Here is a 7,500-nt window from a genome sequence, read left to right on the forward strand (position 1 = left end):
ATATCCACGTATACACACACACACACACACACACACACACACACACACACACACACACACACACACACACACACACACTACACGACTCGGTGGTGCGGTTGGTAGAGTTCCCGGCTGTCACTACGGTGGTCCGGGTTCGAATCCTGCCTAGGGCTGAAATAATTTCAGTATCGCTGCGCTTCGAGACGTTACTCCAACTCTCGTGGGCGTGGAGTTAGGGGATGTGTGTGCGTGTAAGGTCACAGCATTACCCATAGATCGGTCATACGAGCTCAGCTCTCTTCCGGGAGGGAAATAGCTGTCGATCACAAGTCCAGCTCGTGATCCAAAGACCAAGGTGAACACACACACACACACACACACACACACACACACACACACACAAACAAACACACTAGATGCCACGAATCTTTAGAAGAAACAAAAGAATTATAATACAACCCATTATCCACCCACAGCTCAACTCGTAGTTCCATTGTTTTCCTTGCAGAAGACCTGCGGCCTTCAAGTAACTGGTAATTGCTTTTGTTTTTAATGTTTTGATACATTCACAGACAAGGCAGCAGAAGAGATCACAAATACCATTCTCAGAACCAGCAAATAACATATAGAGGCTACACGGAAAATACAAACCCAGCTGTACAAAAGAGATACTGTCCCACATAAAATAGAACATAATAATAGAGGAGACTGCAAGAGACCATAAGGCCTACACTAGGCAGTTCCATGCCCATTACCACCTATCATCTCCATCTAACCTTCTTTGAAAACAAACAAATATTTTAGCGCTCACTACAAGGTTATTATGTTTATACCGTTCGTTAAGCACTCTACTGGTAAATCAGTTCTTGCTTATTCCCTTCTTAAACCTAGATTTGCCCAATATAATCTATTACCACGATTCCTGCCCTGGTGTGTTAATATGATGACCTTGTCTGCATCACTCTTGCCCATTTGAATACTTCTGTTGAGAGGCAAACTGGAAAGTAAACTGAATTCCATAGAACTGGAATTGGCCTGTACATGGCCAACAGTTAAATAAAGACATTACAAAACAAATAAATGACATGATAGGAAAATGGGAAATGCACACAAACTGTAAATGGAAGAAGAAATACACATCTTGGAGTACAATAAAGACCGTAATGTTGAAAATTAACAACGACACGTAAACAGAGCGGGGTTCCACAAGCTTCAGTGCTTGCGACAATACTGTTACGTATCCATGTTTGTAACATAATGGAGGATACAAAAAGCTATGCCAGCATGTTCTCAGGTGATGCAAAAATCAGGAGGAGAATGAAAAACTAGATAAATGCAAGTTACTGGAAATGGAGAATACCTGCAAGACATTTTTTGAACTATTCCTTGGAAGCGAATCCATCGTAAAGGCAGAAGAGGAGTATTGATGATAACTTGTCTCCTGACATAAATATCAGCAGGATTGTGGGAGGCACACAGACGGAAGCAGAATACTTACGTGTCTTTACTTCATATGGATGAAGAGATAGTGAAAAATCACACAGATATATGGATCAGTGGTATGGTCCCCACACAAAGTGAAGGATATAAGATTGATAGAATATAAACGGCAGTAACCAAATCGATTCCCAGCTTGGATGAACCCATATTGGGAGAAGCTAAAAACACCTCTTCATATGGATGAAAAGATGCTGAAAAAAACTTGCAGAAACCCTGATCCGTCCAAGACTAAAATATGCAGCAGTGGTATGGTCCCCTCACAGAAAGAATAATATAACCAAGATTGAAAGTATGCAAAGGACAGTAACCAAATGGGTTCTTAGCCTGGCCGATAAGCCATACAAAGAGGGACTAAAATCAACAGGTCTCTTACTTCTGGTAGAGGCTTCAGTTCAGGTCTTTAACGCCAGTTCTTGTGTATTGTCTCTGTGGTTTGTATTACAGTTGCAAGTGTGTGTACATCCCAAAACTAGTGTCGTTTGTAAATCTTGTTATGTCCTCTTTGTTTTTCATTTTCTCCCCTCGAAAAGGCCCTCACAAACATCGTAAAATTCTTGCTTAATCTCGAAAACTTTAGGCAATTTTCCACAAGAATGCTCGCTGGCTAAGTGTGTTAGAGCGTCGCTACTTGCGACGGAGGTTGTGGTGACGACGGTTTGAATCCTGCCACGGGCATGGTTCATGAAAGTTCACGCTACAAAGTCCTCCTATCCTCCTGATCGAGGGGTATTTCATGACGTTGAACCGAATCAAGTCTCCACATGATCTTCGATATGTAGGGTTGGGGAGATCAAGCCTCCTCAATCGCTCTCCATATACGCTTCTGAAATGCTGGGAAAAGCTGAGCCTTCTGAACAATTTGTATATATTTATATTACGTGGGTTCCATGTCTGGCGTGTATATACTAAATAAAGTCTGACCAGTGATTTTTTTTCCCATTGTTCAGTCTTTAGTGCAATTGTGATGAACCAAAACAATCTATTAATTTGACTAATTTTGGCAAGAAGGTATTAAGTTTTCAGCTCACTGTCAATATTCGCCTCAAGGTACTTTTATTTGTGTGTTACTTTTACTGGTACTCCACAATTTATTTAATTATTTCTCTTGTGTGTTTTTCCTCTTATGTAACTGCATTTATCTGTGTGACATTTAAGCAGCCATATTTCTGACCACTTTTCAGCTCCACGGATTTTACGGCATTCGGTCACAATCACTCGTATATCTAATTTTCTTAAATATTTTGGTGCCATCAGCATACAGAAATAATTTGCTATCCCATATTACATTTGGCAAGTTGTTTATGTAAGTCACAAATATTAATGTAGGACGTCACAGAACACTGGTTGCCACGGAGAAATTTCTCTGTAACCAACGCTCATTGCTTTGAGTTACTCAAAAATATTTTAATGCGGCCCACTACGTCTCCTTTGGTTTTATAGCCTTCCGGTTTTTCTAACAGCGTTTTGTGTGGCATCATGAAAATGCCTTCATGAAGTCGCATTATGCTACATACAAGAGCCCTCCCCTATCCATGACGTGTGTCCATCGGCTGCAGCGTAGTAAACCTTCCAGATATGAAATCAAAGTTCCTGACACTATACAACTCATTATCTTTCACATGTGTGGTGATTCTATCTCGTAATATAGACTCCATTAACTTGCACTCAGCTTGGATGAGTGTCCCCTGGCAGACGTCATTCTCAAAGATTCTCGACAGTGTCAACTACATCCTCTGTCGACATAATGGAACATTCAAGAGTCGTTACGTACGGCAGTTAGCCTACGTCCGGAGGCGCAGAGTAGCTGCGGCCGAAGCCGTCACCTCTGCCCAATTATGCGCTTTGGGGACTGTTTTAGTAGGTAATCAAGAGTCACTGCTTGGAATCAGGGAGGAGTGCGGGATTCGAACCAACAAATAAGCGAATGCGAGACCACGCTTCTGATGATGCCAGTACGCATGACTATAACGAGTATAATTAACAAATTGATATAGAAATAAACATGATTTATAATACCCTGTTACGGGTGGGGCGGATATCGTGACAAACAAGAAAGGACGAGATCAGGAAAATAATGTGGAGGACAAAGGAAACTTCTGCCATAACTAGTCGCTGACTGTTGGACTTTCCCCGGGTTTGTACCCGAATACACACACACACACACACACACACACACACACACACACACACACACACACACACACACACACACACACACACACACACACACACACACACACACACACACACACACACACACACACACACACACACACACACACACACACACACACAAAACTACTGACTTGTCTCCTTTACAAGCACAATAGCTAAGATATGTAAAAAATTATCAAAAGTAGATGGATTAAACATCTGGAAGAAAATAATATACTTAACCCAAAGCATTTTGGTTTTAGAAACGGAAGATTATGTGCCATTAACTCGAGGTCAATAGAAATAATGCAAGAAAGGGATGGATGGGCTGGTTGTGCTTTGCTAGATTTACAAAAGGCATTTGATAAAGTACCACACAAAGAGTTACTAAGCTACTCATTCTTCATAATCTTTTATTTCTTCTCATTCTAGCAATTTTGGGCCCGGGGATCGATGGACTCAACCTGCACGTCAATAATTTCTTTTTAGTTTCTAATTATCTCAATGTGTCATATGTCACTATCATAACAGTTTAATAAAATCTCGTTACGTATTTCAAGCGCAAACCTATCGTGTTTTGTTTTTCTTCCTGATTTTTAACGTCATTCTGCAGAATTGCACGACAGTGTTGTCCTTCCGAAGTACCATCTTCAGAATATGTTGATCTCTCTCTCTCTCTCTGTGTCATCATGAAACTTAGTTTTCAGATCAGTAATATTCTTAACTTTCACTGATCACTAAGTTAAATATTCCTTGTTTCCATCATTCTCTGGATTTCACTATTTGAGTTTTCAATTTCAAGACTTAAGTTATTATTCTTCAGGGTAATATCCAGATTATCTTTCCCTTTTTTACGTACTGCTGTAGATGTGTGTTCTTATTGGGCCATACATTTTTAGGTCAAATCCTATTTGTAGAGATTAGTTATTTTCTTCTCCAGTTTCCCGCCATGTCAATGCATTTTAAACAGTACCAGTGAATAGCTACTTTCTTGATTTTCCACCAGAAATCGTGCACTTCTTTGATTCCTTCACACTTTGTATGATGCCTCATGTCACGTAATGTCGCAATTACAATCACTCACTTGTAGTTCACACGAAAGACAGTCTTTAGCTGTTTTACCTTGACCGATCGACCTTGTCTTACGGTCATCCTTTCTTATATTACCAATAAATAGATCTTCTTCCCTTGCTTTCCGCGACGAATAGATTATTCCAATTAAATTCATTGTCTGGACAGCGGCTTGCCTTGATACAGGAATATTTGAGATAAGGTCTTGTATAATTAGCTTGCGTGTTCCAATTTTAACTTCAAATTAGAAACATGATAGAAAACCAAGATGCCATGGATATATTTTGAAGTGTTGAAGCTGTCGACTTTCTTCGTCTTTGCTGGATTTTGAATAGTTCCAGTGGCTTCGTAAGATAGATTTTGGAGCCTTGCTAGTCTTCTGCGACTTGTTTAGTTACAAGAAATAGTGCGGCGCATGTGTGATGATGTTTTATCATCTCCGATCATTGTATTTTGTTAGTGGTCACCGACTCTTATATCCTTGATTCATAGAGGAATTGAGGTCTGCCAATGCAATTTCAAGCGACATGACATAATTGTTTTTCCCTGGTGCAACAACCGAATCAACAGATACACTTTTTGGCCTTTGTAGACCAGTGGATCTAAAAGTTAATCAGCCCCGATACCCCAAAGTTCAAATAATAGTAATGATAATAATGATAAAAGTAATAATAATAATAATAGTAATAATAAAAAAACGGATATGAACAAACAGATGATGCCTTTTTTTGGATAACCCCCCCCCCCCAGAACGAATATCACATGGGTACACTGAAGCACAACTTAACTTAGTTTTTCCTGGCGCAACAACCGAATTAACAAACAGATACACTTTTTGGCCATTGCAGAGACGTGGATTTAAAGTTAATCAGCCCCGATACCGTAAAAAAAAAAAAAAAAAGAATACGAAAAAAAAAGGATTGGGAACTTTCCTGCTATTGCCCCACCACTATTTTTTTTCTATTGTCTTTGATTTTATTTATCTTCGGTTAGGATAGGTTAGGTTAGGTTCTAACCTAACCTAACCTAACCCAACCCATTCCACTCATCAATAAATACATACGTCCCGGAACCGCAATAATCTCTGATGAATGGCGTGCATATCGTACAATTCAGGATCAACATCTTCAAGAAGTGTGGAAATACCAACATCTGACAGTAAATCACAGCCACAATTTTGTGGATCCTGACAGTGCAGCTCATACCCAACATATAGAATGTCTGTGGCGTTCTGCAAAAGTCAGAAACAAGAGGCAATGTGGAACTCATCGAGAGATAGCTACCTGGATATTTAGCTGAGTTTCTTTGGTGTCAGTCGTCTTCAATTACATATGATGGTGATATGTTTCATGCAATTCTTTCTGATATGGTTGCATTTTATCCACCTACAGATGATTTTTTTTAGTTCTTTTTGTTTTCAGTATATTTTTCTAGAAAAGGTGTTCTTGATTTCAATACATTTATGTTGTTCAATACATTTGTTTCATTACATTTTGGTGGTGGGGTAATAACAGGAAAGTTCCCAGGATTGCTATGAAGAAACATGAATTTTAAAGACTCTTTCTTTTCATTTTCAGTGAATAAATGAATATAGTATATTTCTTACAAAGAAAGAAAAAAAATCCAGGATGCCTTTTTTGGATACCCCCAAGAACGGATTTCGATATCATCTGGGGGTGTACTGAAGCACGACTTTACGAAAACCTGTTGTAGAGTGGATAGTTATGAGGAAGGATGCAATATTGCTCATCTCAGAGAAATCTGGTAAGGGAAGAATACTGTCATAGCTCTGGTATGTCCGTATTGCAAGACATCTCAACTTTAGAACTGTTTTAGCTCCAGAAATATATATAAAAAACTAAATGTTCCACTTTCTTTTTTTATCGTGAGCACGTCGTAATTTGTAAACAACTCGTATTATCAATAGGATGATGGATGAAAAGAGTATGAAGGTGTGTTTATGGGTATGGGAGACGCGAAAAAACATGAACAAACCTGCCTGATCTTGCTTGAGCACTCAGTTGAGGTCTAGACGTGTTCCAAGTGAGTCCATATCCGCGGTAGCAGAGGCCGATATACCCCGAGCACAGTGGGCAGTGTAATAGTACTTAAGGTGTTGCATATTTTCCCAACAAGGACTTACACTATCAGTGGATCTGTCACCTTGTAGGAAGATGTGTGTCCGAGACACTGATTAGCTGTCTCGAAATGCTGTGTTGCCTGGCATATTACTAGGCAAAAGCTTAGAGAGTAAACTCTGGAAATCCCTGCAGTTTTGCAGGACATGTATCTTTTGGCAAAGGAAAAAACTTCAACCTGTTATTGTGGAAATAACAAACGCATTTGAAATTATTATTCTGTACTGCAAACCACCCTACAGGTTTTCAAAACGTGGTATTCTATTTATGTACTAATTGAAATAGTTCGTTAGAATTGAGATATTTCGATGTTTCATTCGGTGCCTGTGACCAGAGATGTATTTTTATCTAGATTGCACGAGTTGATTACGTGATTAGTATGATTGTAATTGTATTGAAACACGGTAGGGTTGGGTGAATGAATAGAAAACGATTGTTCATAATGTGAATCGAAATTATAATTCATATTGTTTGTTCATTAAAGGAAGATAAACAGTTTTTGACACCAAATGCATGATGTTCTCACATCTACATCGACTTAGCATGTCGCGCAGATAAAAAGGGGGGTGCATTGTGGCAATATCGCTGGTGTTGCGGTGTCTTAAAGATTCATATACCATTGATTTATCTATTGGTGCAGTTCATATAACATTGG

General features: G+C 39.2%; 1 protein-coding gene across 2 annotated transcripts in view; it reads left to right on the plus strand.

The window, feature by feature from the left end:
- The window catches only part of LOC143026533 (cellular tumor antigen p53-like), a 78,511-nt gene that overhangs the window by 13,239 nt on the left and 57,772 nt on the right, over positions 1–7,500 (plus strand). The gene's annotated exons all lie outside the window — the stretch shown is intronic.

Source organism: Oratosquilla oratoria, chromosome 6, assembly GCF_046742065.1.
Source record: "Oratosquilla oratoria isolate Oo_2021 chromosome 6, ASM4674206v1, whole genome shotgun sequence".
In the NCBI taxonomy this organism is placed as follows: Eukaryota; Metazoa; Arthropoda; class Malacostraca; order Stomatopoda; family Squillidae; genus Oratosquilla; species Oratosquilla oratoria.